We start from the raw sequence: 14800 nt of genomic DNA, 5'->3' as shown, positions 1-14800 counted from the left end.
ACACAGTGACAAAAGGAAGGCAATTTAGAAGACAGCAAAGCCGCGGAATATAGTAAGAGTGCTATCAGGAAAGACAGGAGACAGCTAAACATACCCAACTACACTGGTTTTATCTGGCGAGGGAAGAAAGAACAGTGTAGCAAAGTTTTTTAAACCACGGGAAGAGACAAGAAATAGAAGGCGGCGTAACCATAAAAAGTAACATATGGGCCAAGTGTCTGCTGGGACTGTTATCAGTCAAAGTTCCACCAGATCACAGCTCAGACGCTACCCTTACCATAAGACAAGCAGGAGCCTGATGGTAATAGGATGCGTGCGTGCTCGGGAACCTCTCCTGTCCAGCTGTGTCCCACAAGGCTGTAAGACACAAAAAACCAAGCTGAGAATGACACAACTTTCCCAGTTCTCTTTTCCTCACAACTTAAACCCAGGATGCAAAGCCCAGTCCATCTACTCAGGGTCACAAATTAGGTTTCACCACACTAATCCAAAACATTCCAGGGCTAAGAGATTATGCAAAACTAGGGAGAACCTTCTCTTAGCTAGGCTTAGCTAGGAGTTGTGCTGACACTGAACTTGGCTGTAAATGCAGTAACAAAAGAGAAGTCAGATGTGATTATCACTACGGCGTCCAGATCCAGTGTTCTAACGCAGTTCAGCAATATCTTTCTTGTCTTCACTTGACCAACCTAATGATGTGATCCCCAGACAGATTATGCTATAGAAATAACTTAGGAACAATGAAAAACAGGCAGACATGAGAAACACCCAGAAAAGACTGAGCAAAAAATTACTGATCATGCCAGAAAGCTTGCTTACTTGCACTCCTTCTCTCAATGTTTATCTTTCAACTTCTTTTTCTTCTTGACCTTCTTGTATTTTTTTCATTCCTTGGACACCTATCTTGCAGCATTTCTTTTCTATTTCATTTCCGCTTCCTTCTGTGTGGGTGTCTTTTCTTTTGCCATTTCTTAGTTTTTCATTTTCCCAGGAAAGGTCCTCAAAATGTGAACGAGCTGACACAGGAGGAAGTGCATGCCTTTCACAAGAATATTTTTCAGATTGCTGCTGAGGTACTGAACAATGATGTAAGTTTGCTCTGTGCCTGCTGAAGTGATGCACATCTTCCTCTCTAGAGAGGCCACCTGCTTTCGCAATGCTAATCCTTATGCGACCTGTTGTTGTAAGCCTGACTCCATTTGTCAAAGTCGTTATCGCACTGAGAGGACTTTCTCTCTCTACCATCTCTATTCCATGAGAGGAATAATAATCATTGTAGTGTCTGCATTTGCCCCATCTCCGTGGTTCATCTTGATACTATCTTTCTCTGCTCCAAGTCCTCTCTCCTTTGCAATGATAATACCTATTCCTGTCTTGTTCTGTTCTTTCTCTGCTTCGGGATCTAGAATGAGAATATTTTCCCGAGCTTCTGACATTATTTGGACTGTTTCTTTCGTTATGGGAAGAGCTGTACTTGCTTTCCTTGCGACAGTCCTGCTTATGACAATTCTGCTTATTTCTTTCCACACTGCGAGAGTACCTCCTCTTGTGGGAATGATCATCTGCTCTGCTTCTGGTTTGCTTCTCCTTCTCCCTCTCTTCAGTGTCTGAGTTTTCTCTTTTCTTGCCGTCGTGGTTCTTGTCCATTTTTTGAGAGTTGTGTATTTTTTTCTTATCTTTTTTTCCTATGTTTATCTCCTTCCCATTTTTTATTACTCATATTACTCGCAGTCCCTCATTTTCTCTAGAAAATGGACTCACCAAAACGTTATCCAGCTTTGTAATAGAAGAGTCATTAACAGGTGGTACCTCTACATAGCTATTAGAAATGTCCTTTGCATCTTGGCATTTATCTCTAATATCTAGAGATGCAAGTTTGTTAGAAATACATTCACTGTCAGACTTTATGGAGGAAGTTTGCTCTGATTTCTCTTCGCTCTCAGGAGACCCTTGCATGTACAAAGGATTTTCTTTTGAAATTCGTTCAGGTTCTTTTGATCTTCTTTCTTTGTCTTTGTCTCTACTGTCTTCAGACTCACACCGCCCAAGGAATTCCCCTTCAGCGTCCAAGGATTTTTTTCCTGACTTTGTGCTGACCATTGATACTGGGATGCACATTATCAGCTTTTGTGATAATCCCTTCAGCAACTTCTTCTGTGGTAGAAATGGTTTCAGTAACGGTTTTGAGTAAGAAGATTCTCAACCTCACAGCTAAAGTTGAAAGGAATCTTCCTGGATTCTTCAGGGGCAAACAGTGCTTCCATCACTGCAGTTTCTAGAAGAGCGTCATTCTCAGAAGATTTCTGAGGCCCAGGGGCACTACGCAAGATAAAAACATGTTTTTCACCTGAAAAAGGCCATCTAAAAGATGAATGTTAGGAGTAAAATCCCCCTAGGTAAAAAAATTGGTGGCTACTGGAAAACTCTGAAAGACATTCCCTTTAGAAACCTAATGATGACACCTTCCTCAGCTCCAGGAGAAGGTGGGTTTTCTTCCTCTTGATTCTGCAAGTATTGCATTAAAAACCCCACACCCAACACATCTGTCTCCCTTCACTTGCTGCTCTGAATCACATCAACAGCCAAAGCCACTGGATTTGCTCTCCCCACAACTAGAAAAAAGTAAAGACATGGCTTTCCCTCTCTCTCCCAAATGGCAGAGCAGGTGGTGGGAACTTACATTCACACAGCCTAGGATGGAAAAAGGTGAGAGAGGAATAGAAAGAGTATTCCAGACAATGGGGAAAAAATGGAAGAACATTCTATGAAGAAACAAAAGTTTTCCAGGAGGCATCCGCCTGTATTTAAGATCAGCATGATAAATGCTCAGTGCTGAGGTTTGCAACACTAGATGTACAGCGTGGAATTCTCTGGGCTGATTTAAATCTTTCTATTCAATAGTATTAGGAGACAGGTAAAACAGTGATAATCCTGTGTGAAACCTTGTTTTAGTCAGAGTGTTCTCATTTTACCTTATTTCCTCTGACAAGCTCTTCAACTGGCTCTATGTGAGAGATTCTAAGATTATTACTTGAGGAGCCGGCAACAAAGCTATAGGCATCTACAATTAAAACATAGAAGTTAACAGACAGAAAAAAATACTCTCCTTAGTAGAAAACTACTGTTTGCAATGTTTCTACACTGGAAGTTAAACCAGGTCACCTTGAGTTATATGCGCTGTCCCCGTTTTACACATCACCCCACTCACCCCCCCAAATATACTTTATGAAACTTAGCAAGTATTATCTCAGAGGAACTTCTCTTAAGGTGACGTGTTCTCGTATGTCAGCTCAGCTCTGCAAATTCTAATGGGATAACAGCACAAGGTGTTGTGATGACATTTGCTGCTGCGTGTTTTCTCGGTATTTCACATCAATTAGGAACATTATAATGCTCCTGAACACCGAATACATCCCAGGGGAGAAATTCCAGATGCAACAAACATAACTCGCCGTTTCAAGCAATCCGTTTGTTCTAGAAAAGAAAATCTCAGAAGGTTTAACAGGTTGGACTTGGCAAGTGGAATCATCACGTCTCAGTCCATTTTCTTTAGATTCATGATCTAAACTTCTACTTAAATTGTCTCAAGAGCATAGTCTTCAGTGCTTTAGGAAGCTGAGTTGGAAGTATAAAGTAATGAAGAAGCACGGCTGCACAGTTTAGGATTAGCCACTCTTTGAATAACTCTGGCTGTAGCATGAGGGCTGTGAAGAAAGCTGCAGTGCAGAAGGAAAAAAACCCCTCAGATACTAAAAAAACAACAAAAAAACCCCACATCAAAACCAACACCCACTATCAATTTGGTGCCATTATCTGCCCCCCTCAAATTACCTTAATCGTATGAGGAGAAAGGCGTGCTCCCAGAAATGCAGCCTGCTCACTATTAGCCCACGGCTGACCAAGCAATGAACAGGGGTAAGACGGAGCTGGTAAGTAAGAAGCACGTTCTCCGAGCGTCAAATCACAGTGCCTGGGGAAAAGAGCAGGGATCTTAGTTTAGAGTTTTTCTTTCAGCCTATTCTTGGACTAAACCCCATCCTATAATTTTATAGGAACAGTTCATATGACACACAAGACATATACGGAAGACTTAGCCAAAACTGAAAATTAGATAATGGTCTTCCTACAATGACTATCCTTTTCAGAGCCATAACTCACCCTTACACCATCTATGGCCTTCATTTCTCCTCTTTTCTAAATTAGCCACCTACAGAGAGCAAATCTATAGCAATGTACACAAGCGCAGCAGCTGAAGCCCAAGCAATGAAAGATAATAACGGCACGGGCAATTTCAGGTTTGACAGAACCGAATTATACAAGTAGTAATCTCCTCCTAGGACAGAAAGAAAAACACTTGAAAGGAAGAAAAAGATCAGTAACAGGAAAGTAAATATATTCTCAACACATTTAGTATTTGTTATTACCTGATATAAAAAAGTACAGAAGCCTGCTGATTGAGAACTGCTTTGATATCAGAAAGGTCTACCGAGGCATCGTTCATTCCATACCAAAGTCCGTTACTGGCCTGCAAATAGAGACAATGATTCCTTTAGATGAACTGCATGGCTTCCAAATGGCATCACAGTTAGAACACTACAGAACAAAACACAGCAAAACAAATCAGACAAAACATAGAATGCAACCTTTCCCCCTAAAAACAGTGGTTACCAGTAAGGTTTGAATTTCTTTGTCAGCACTAGAAATCAAGCTGATAGCTGCCTTTATGAAGCAGAGAGAGTGTCCTGTGGTACAGCTGAAACCCCTCTGTACAAGAACTGCATATCAAGCATAGATGAGTGGTTCTCCAGCTGATTGGGACATACACACATGCTTGAAGATCCAGGACATTTTACATTCTAAAGAGAGACCAAGAAGATTCAAAAATTATCCTGAAATACTCCATGGAATGGCCTGAGAAAAACACTTCTAAAAACACAGACTAGGATTATATGAATATATTTTTTGATTCATTTAAAAATACCTGTTCTCATAAGCAACATCTAATAACTTAAGTTGCAGAGAAATGTTTTCTGCAGAATTAGCTCTTTAAGAGTCAGGTATGTTCTTATGGCCACACAGGGACTTTATCATACCTTGTCGATCTTTCCACCTGTAAAATTTACAAATCTCCTCAGTGCTATTGGGAGAATCTTGGGAGAACGATGTATCGTATACCTCCTTGATACAGCAACCATCTTTTTACACTTTAAAAACAAGCACAGACAAATGTTTAAAAGCATATTTCCCCACCACCACCCCAAAGTCAAACAAGGTTTCATCTCTTCACACACGCTTATGCTATTTGAGTGATAGTTACCTGCATAATAGGTTTTTTCTTTTCAGAAATCCATACACTGCATTTCAGGTTTGTGAATCCAGAGAAGGTAGCAGGATATAAGAGGACAGCTCTACAGAACAAAGAAGAAAGGATTTAGAACATTATCTTTTCATAGCCAAACAAATGTCTGGACATGCATCTTTGTTACGCCAAAAAGGTCAGGCTTCCCAACAACTCGGCACGAAGCAGGACCAGGAATCTCTCACTAGAGCACATCACCAGAACGTCAGGCAAGGGCACCATTTCTTGTTATACCAAAGCGGCGGCTATTTTGAACACATGTCCTGGATACACTCCTTCAGCTTTCTGCTAGAATGCAAATCTTAAAAGTGCAACAAGAGAGTCTGGGTCCTCAGGACTAGAAACTGCAAGTAATTTCCAAAATGGATCATAGATCAATGTAAAAAATATAGTGGAAGGAAACAGGCATTCTGCAGGAGGGAGACATTGGACAGTAATAAGTCTTCATGTACTGAGTTGCCTGGAAAGACACCGAAACCATCTGCACCCCTTCGTAACAGAATTGTTGCACTGCGCACTCAAAGGGAGGGCCTGCAGAGTGAGCTGTGAAATTCAACCGCTAGCACAGACAAAGACTGGAACACGTCAGTTCACACCATCAAGAAAAACACTGTTGAGAGTTAACAAATAGAAAGAATTAAATAGTCTCTTTCAAATTCTGATGTCAAAATGCAAGGCACATAATTCCAAACTGATGGGGAAGTACTACCAGCTTCCATACGAGCAATGGAAAAGATACTGTACATATGCTAAACCTTTCTCTTTAAACTCACAAAAAGACTGAAACTTCTGGGTTTATGTGAGACTCAACTGATCACAGCCCACATTAATGAAGGAACGTGCAATCCAGATGTGAGGTGCTTATCAGAGTTATCTTACTCTTCCTCCGCCAGAATCTGTAAACTATGAGAATCCTTCATACGTTACACGGTGCTTGCTAGGATACACAGGCTGAAATGAACCTGGGATTAAACTGTTGTAATAGCCTATTGGATGCTCTTTATGCAGCATCTGCATTCAAATGTACTAATTAACTTCTAGTTTTCCAACAACAAAAAGCAGGTATTCCTGTAGAATAAAGTGCCGGAAAATGAGAAGCAGTTCACTGATGGGTCCTGTCGTCTTGTGGGCAAGCATCGGAGGTGGAAAGCTGCTGCACGGAGTCCTATACGACAAGTCGCAGAAACTGCTGAAGGCATGGAGTCGAGTCAGTTTGCAGAGGTGAAAGCCATCCAGCTGGCTTCAGATATTGCTGAAGGAGAAATGTGGCCAGTGCTTTATCTCTGTACTGACCATGGGTGGTGGCAAATGCCCTGTGGGGTGCTTGCAGCAATGGAAGCAGAGCAACTGGCAGCGCAGGGGCAAACCCACCTGCAAAATCTGGTGCTGGAACAGCAGAGCATCCACAGCAGACGTCTTCCCTAAGGTCGACCTCTGTCTGCTCTAAGCACATAGTGGGCATCACCTTCAGGTCCATTTTCAAAAACCAAAGCAGCCTTGAGTGCACTCTGCTCAGGTGCTGGAGCCTACAGAAGCTTTTCTAGGAAGGGGTCATGAGCCTGTACGGTCGGGCTCTCCCTCATCCCTGCACAGGGACCCTGGATGTGTGGAAGAGGGGTGTTCCAGGGTTGGGATCTGGACCCAGGGGCTGCCAAGAGCACTGGATGGGCTTTCTGGGCAATCATCTCACCATCCTAGAAAGCAGCAGCTTTATGATTTAATTACAAAGTGAGCCTTACCCTGCCACTAGATATTTACATACATATTATCCCTATTCACATAAACCACTGACCAAGCCTGAGACTAAGATTGGACCCAGCCGCACCTCGACTCCTCTCTGAAAAGGAGTTTAGAAAGCAAGGGGGTCTGTTCTGAACCTCGGGACTCAACGGGAGGGTCCCCCTTATCCCCTGCACACTCGATCTCTCTGTGAATCATTCCAGCTCAGTGTAACTCAATTTCCCTTTATGCACTTCTTCCATCTAGTAATAGAGTGAACCTTGCCATCTTCGAATCTGTAACTAAAGTCACTCTTTTGATCAGTTTTGTCTGATCACTTTGTTAATCACTGAGGACTGAGTGTTATTAAAATATCACAGTCAAATCCTGCCATTTGCCACAAGTAAATTCTCAACTGCTACTAAATCAAACTGTGTAAAGTCACTCATTCATAACAAGTTAACATAATCAGCAGGATTCACAAACCTGCGTTCGCGACAGTTTGGCGTAGTCGGCAGGATGGTAAGCAGTAGCTCTGATTACTTAAAAACAAAGGGAGTAAGTCCGAGTCCTAAATTCTCAGAAGAATGGGCTTGTGATAACTGGCATGATAGGGAAGCTGTGGAAGAACAGCTAAAAGTTACCAGGGGAAATATTAAAAATGGGAAAGGAAAGGGAGTCGTTTGCAAAATGCTAGGCACCTGCTTAGAAGCTGCCTGCAAAGACTGAGAAAGGTTTCATAGAAGGGAGCAGGATCTAAAGGACGAACTAGAAGGCAGGAAGGCAGCGGAATTAATACTGTCCCTACAAATTGAACAACTACAGAAACAGTTACAGAAAGAAAAGGAGGAAAACCAAAAATTGGCAGAGAAGGTTGAGATGATGCTTGTGCAAGCTCCCAATCCCCTTGACATTGTACAAATTAGGAAATTCATTGTATCCCCTGAAGAATGGGATGGAAACATCTGCGCTGACCCCGATGATAACGAAACGGTGTAAGATGATGATTCTTTATCTCCAAATGTCACTACATATGTAGCGAGGCCCATTATAAAAACAGAAGAAACTACTGGGCCTCGGGGTGGAGCAGGAAATAACCCCATGTGATCCAATCCAAATGGCTGACCTACAAGAACGCTATGGCCCTAAGCCAGGCGAAACTGAAACTGAGTATTTCTGGAGAGAACGTTTAACTGGCGGAGATAGAATTTTACTAAACGGCGAGGAAACCAATGGATTCTGGGGCCCTGGTGTCTTTTCAAATGCTGCCTCCAGGCCTCCAGATGATCCCCACTCCATAACCAGCAGAGTGGCATACTGGGCCGATGGAATGGATATAGGGGAGAGAGGAGAACCTCTAGTAATGCCTATTAAATCCCTAAATGAACTTTCCACAGCTGTTACAAAAGCTGCCGGTATCCAGGCCATGCATGATCGCAGCCCTCTTGACGTTCCCATATCAGCAATCGTGGATCATGAGAGGCTAAAGCCCTTAATTAAGGGAGCCCCTGCTATGCTCAAACCCTACCTCGTTGCAAAACGAGATGAAATTAGGAGGGATGCAGAGTTCAGTGCCCTGTTAGACATGAGGGAGGTTGCCAACAAACAGGAAGGGGCCCTAGTGCGCAGACATCTCCCCACATGGGCAACACTGATGCACAACATCATCAATCATGGACGAGAAATGGGATGGGGTAATCCATCTGTTGAAACCCAAAATCCTAGTGATAACATCAGACAAATTAAACAAACACCCCAAAAGAGTTCCCAGGAACCAAAATCCATTAATCGTCAACCTAGGGGTCAGAGGTGGAGAGAACTACAGAATCAAGCACTGACATTAGGCATTCCGAGAGCTGTAATTCAGAAACAACCTGCCAGCATTATCCAAGATCTAATTCATGCAGTTCAAAGACACCATCGGAGAGAAAACATTTCCAACACTCAGATACCATCACCAGCTCCGAGAGGGGGTGATGACCCTTTCCTTCCCCAAAATCCAAGATCAAAAAACAAGTAGTGCCTGGATGACAATTGGGTCTGTCCATCTGGCAAGTGGACTCCTACCAATGGATAGATAATAATGGCCTATATATTTTAATCCCAGTTGGTCCTCAAAAACAATTCATCAAATTCCTAATAGACACCAGTGCACAAAATTCAATATTGACACAACAAGATGCTGAGAAGCTGAGTATATGACCCAGATGGCAAAGAGTTAAAATTACTGGCGTGAACGGAGCAAGTGCTGTTTGTCAGACTGCAAAGGTTCATTTATGGCTCCCGGGTGACAAACGCATGCTGTCTACCCATTTGCAGTGAAAAATCTTAATGAAAAAATTTGGGGCTTTGATGTTTTGAATGGCCGAACCTGGCGCCTCCCAGACGGTGGGATGTGGTGCTTTGGTTCAAATATTAATCCTAACCTGATAAAGATCAGGAGCCTACAGTGCGTTTACTCCGTGCAGCCCCTGCACTCCCTAATTCAGAAGTTACTAACGTACCACAATACCCAGTTTCTGCTGAAGCTATTGATAACAGTGGTATAAAACACAGAATCACTACTAGGTGGATTTATCCTGTATCATTAAAGAGGGAACCCGCTTGGACTCTCCCTGCTGAAACAGGGGTTTTTTCTCTTCCCTCTCTTTTGCAGCACCCCGCAGGATGGCGAACGGAAACGCTGTGTTCATGTTACTATTCCAAACCCTAGCAACGCTGCTCCTCTTAGCCTGTGAGCAAAGATCTATCACCTACCCCCACCGGAACTGTTGAAGGCTAACTCTGAAAAAAAACCAAAACAAAATACAAAAGAAAACAAAAGAAAACAAGGTCTACGTCACTTCGCATTTTGAACCATTTTAAACTGGTACAAAACTGAACCTTTGTAAACGGAGCAGCATTTGTAGTGCTTCATATATAAAACAATGACTATTTTTAAGATTCATTACATATCTACGTAGATAGGCTTGCTGGAAAAGCTGGGTCTGTTGTAGACCAAATGCTACAAATTAAAGATTTGTGGCTTACCCGTTTCATTTCTACATTTTCTTGGAAAATGGTTCTAGCAAGATTTTAAAGATAAAATGTAAATACTGTACAGATATGGACTGATAGAAGTATTACTCGGTGCACACAAGTGATTTGCATGACAAATACTCTGGATCAATCATTGGTAAAAATGGGATGTTCTATGTAAATCCACTGCAGTATTCATGTTTTCATTTGTCATGAAGACCTGTGGCTTAAATCTGGTGATTTTCTCAAAAATAGGGTGAAACTGTACTATTGCATAGCTCCTCATTTACCAAGAACACATGGGAGGCAATTGCTCTTCTTTTTTTTTTTCTTTAAAGTGATTAAATTTTACAACATGTGTTATAACTGCTCTTGTAAGTAAAAGGCCCCTGTTCCCTGCCTTTACACACACTAGTTTATATTATCAGGGTTAAATTTTCAGACAGAAAAAACCTTCAACTGCAACATAGATTGTTTCAGTGAAGTATGCTACAACTGTGAGTTTTATTCCAATAAGAGCTCGTTTCCCTCGAGAGTCACCCTAAATTAAGGAGGTATTTTGTTCCTGTTCCATGCAAGTCCCCTTCCATGAGTTTCAGTGAAATGTAAAGGGGGGGGTGCGGGTGAAAGCGGATCTCTGCTCCTCAGGTAGATTAATTAGACCTCCCCCAGTTAGAAACAGCTGACGCTGCTGCAGCTGCCCAGTCTGCTTCTCCACAGCTCTAATCTGAAGCTGTCACAAACTGCCCTCCCTCCATTTACTGCTTAGTAGCTACTTGGGGCAGTTGTTGCTTCTGCAGCTCTTCATCGGGGTGCAGCAGTCAACATTTAAACTCCTTTGATACTTTTAGGCCAGGGTTATTCATCAGACAAAAGACAAGACACCAAATCTTGGAGCCAAAGGACAAAAGAGGGAAAAAAGCCAGATACAGGAAAGCTATGTGGTTTCTTGGTCATGCTACTTTATGTCACCTCACATAACTGTTGCCATAGGAACATTAGGCAGGGGACACTTACCCTTTGGCCTTAGGGTGTTCTCCAGGTACCAAAATATTCCTTGCACTATTTAGTAAAACATTAACCTTGCTCCTTTTTGTCATGGTGTCACACACGGGAAAAAGCTACTGCTGAGCTTCCAACCTGCTGCTGGTTTTGGAAGCTTTTAACGTCAAAGGAGAAAGCCGTCTGCGTTCTTGCCTAGGCAGCTGAAGTCCCCAGTTACTTATCTTCCCTGGGTCACACCGACAGCATCTTCTCACCCACCACTGAACGGAAGAGCTGATTTCAGGAGTATCAAACCCACTCTATACTATATAAATTTTACATGCTATATATATTTACAGTGGGGCAAGTGCTTTTTATCCTTAAAAACAAAACCCAAAACTTTAGACATCTCTGAACAACACAGCTTGTATCAACCAGGCAGATTATTCAGATGAACTGTATTTAATACAGGTTCCCCACTCACCTCCTGATGCAGGACCAGTGAAGAAGTCGTCCATCACTGTTTGATAGCATTTAATAATAAAAATAGAAATCACAGCATGAACTTGTCTGTAACTAGACACTTTAGAGAGGCAAAACAGACAACCCAGACTTAAGACAAATGGCGGTATATTAAGACAATGTAATAAAAACATATGGAAGAGTAGACAAATAAACTTGAGAGAGACATTCAGAACTGCATATCCCGTGTTGCACAAGTATTCCCTGACCTGATCCTCTTCCACCAAGGGTACCTCTTCCTTGCTCCCGCCTTTCCACCTGCTCTCTGGGACCTGGCACTCCTGAAGGCTGCTCTTGCTAGTAAAGGCTGAGCCAGACAAGGCATTCAGTACCTCCGCTTTTTGCACGTCTGTGGAACCAGGTCCCCTGTCTCGTTGAGCAAGGGGCCCACAGTTTCCCTCGGCTGCTTTTTGTCTCCTGCGTACTTAAGAAGCTCTCCTGGCTATCTTTGACATCCCTGCCCAGATTCAATTCCGTCTGGGCTTTGGCTTTCCTGACTTGGTCCCTGGACGCTCGGACAATGTTTCCATCTTTCTCCCAGGACTCCTGGCCTTGCTTCCACCCTCTGTAAGCTTCGTCTTGCATACAATCATGGAATCAGAATCATTTAGGTTGGCAAAGACCCTTAAGATCATTGAGTGCAACTGTTAACCTAGCACTGCCAAGGCACCACTAAAGCAGGTCCCTAAGCGCCACCTCTACATGGCTTTTAGATACCTTCAGCGATGGGAGGAGACGGATGAGGAGAAACTGGAGGAAAACATGAAGGAGGAGGAGGAGGAGGAGAAGTAGGAACACAAGAAGGAAGATGAGGATAAGGAGGATGAAAAGATAGGACAAGGATGAAAAGGAACAATGAGGAGGAGAAAGATGAGAAATGAGCAAGAGGAGGAAGAAGAGGAGGTGGAGGAGGAACAGGAGGAGAAGAAATAGGAAAAGGAAGAGGCGTAAGAAGAGGAAGAGCAGGATGAGAAAAAGGAGAAGAAAGAAAGGAGGATGGCGACAGGAGGATAAGGGGGAAGAGGAAGAAGGAAAGGAAGAGGAGGAATAAGAGGAATAAAATTAAGAAGAGTAGGAGGAGAAGGAAGAAGAGGAAGAACAGGATGATGAAGAGGAGGAAGAAAAAGAGGAATATGAGGTAGGAGAAGAAGAGGAGGAGGAAGGAGGAAGGAGAAGGAAGAGGAGGAAGTAGAAGAAGAGGAGAAGGTGGAAAAAGAACAGAAGGAACAGCAGGAGGAGGGTAAGACCAGGAGAGTAAACAGAACAACAGAGAAAGAGGAAGCAGAGGAAGAAAAACAGAAGGGAATAGGAGGAGGATGAGTTGGAGGAGGAGGAGGAGAAGGAGGGGTATCAGGAGAAGGACTATGAAGAACAAGAAGACGAGGAAGACAATGAACATGCAGAGGATAAACATGCAGAGGCATATGAGGAGACAGAGGAGAAAGAGAAGGAGAATGAGGAAGAGGAAGAAGAGGTGGAGGATGACAAGGAGGCTGAAGAACAGGAGTCAGAGGAAGAACAAGAGGAGAAGGAAGAACAGCAAGAAGAGGAAGAGGAGGAGGAGAAGGAAGAGAAGGAGGAGGAGGGAGGAGGAGGAAGAACGGGAGGAGGAACAGCAGTAGGAGGAACAACGGGAGGAGGAAGAACAAGACGAAGAGCAACAACAGGAGGAGGAAGAAGAACAGCAGGAGGAGGACGACGACTATGACAAAAAACCAGACGAGGAGGAGCAGGAGGAGAAGGAAAAGGAGGAGGAAGAACAGGGAAGAGGAAGAGGAGGAGGAAACACCTCCAAATTCACTCTAGAGCGTCAGCACATCAAAGTTCTTGGATGGAGCACCTGCTGCATCCATTTGTCCATGGGGATCCACTAAATCCAAGCTTACTGGTGAAGCCACTACTCACAGGAGTTGCTCCACATCATGGCCATCACTCCTCTCGGGAACAGATGGGAAAGCTCTGCATGACAAAGGCTGTCAGGACGTGCTCCAGAAGCAGAAGACCACTGCAAGAAGATCCCCGTCACCTAATCGCACAGAAATAATTCCAGCTCAGTGAAACAATTATTGAAAATGAAACACACAGAACAGCATCCACCATCAAAACTCTTTCAGTCGTAGTTTTAACTGCCACAGAGCTGCAGGCTGGCGACCTTACCATCACCGTCACAGGACCCCAAAAGAAATGCTAACTGGCAAACAGTAACTCTGCCCACAGCCCGTATCTCTCCAGCCTTCAGAGGCAGAATAGCTCAGCCCACAGCTCTGCAGGTACAGACCAGCCCAGGCTTACAGCCTGTGTCTGCCTACTCCATCATCTGCCCAGAAAGTCAAATCAGCGGCTCCCGTCACGCAGCTCCCCCTGCCCAGGGCTGGGGCTGGCAGCACAGACAGGCCTGCATTTTGGGAAAGCCTTGGGGCCCAGAGCAATTCCCGGGCAGCTCCCTCCCCGGGCAGGCCCAGCCCCCAGCAGAGCCCTGAGGGAGGGCAGGGCTGTGCACAGCCCTTGCGCTGCTGAGAGAACAGCCCCAGGGCCATGGCCCTTCTCGCAGGCCGTCTCTCCGCAGGCCCAGTGTCCCGGCGGGCTGAGGAGCCGCTGCGGGCTGGGGGGCAGCGGGCGCAGGGCAGCCCTGGGAGGAGAGGCGCGGGCTGCCTGTGCCCGCCTGGCAACAGCCACGCCATTGGCCACAGCTGAGCCAATGAGCGGAGCCGGAGGCGGCCTGTCAGTCCCAGGCAGCCTGGGGCGGGGCCGGAGGGGGCAGAGGCCGAGCAGCCTGAGGAGAAATGGGGGGGGGGGGGGAGTGGGAGGAGGAGGAGAAAGAGGAGGAGAAGGAGGAGAAGGAGGAGAAGGAGAAGGAGAAGGAGAAGGAGAAGGAGAAGGAGAAGGAGGAGCAGGAGCAGGAGCAGGAATCTCCGCGTGCGGGTGGGCCTGGGGACAGGGACCTGGAGCCCTCAGTGCCCTGGGCCCCAGCATGGCCCAGCTCCCCAGCCCAGCCCCGAGTGCTCAGCCCCAGGGCCAAGGCCACAGGCAGGGTCCGAGCGGCTCCTGCTGCTGCCCCGAGGGTCGCCAGCCCGCGCCCTGAGAGCTGGAGGTGGGTGTCTGATGTGCGCAGGGCAGGGGAAGGCGGAGTGGCCTCCTCTCCAAGAGAGGGCTGCAGGCTGTGGAGCGGGCGTGCTGTGGTGGGGACAGAGCAGGTGC

The sequence above is a fragment of the Pelecanus crispus genome, chromosome 23, assembly GCF_030463565.1.
Source record: "Pelecanus crispus isolate bPelCri1 chromosome 23, bPelCri1.pri, whole genome shotgun sequence".
Taxonomy (NCBI): Eukaryota; Metazoa; Chordata; class Aves; order Pelecaniformes; family Pelecanidae; genus Pelecanus; species Pelecanus crispus.
This window is presented reverse-complemented; position numbering follows the sequence as displayed.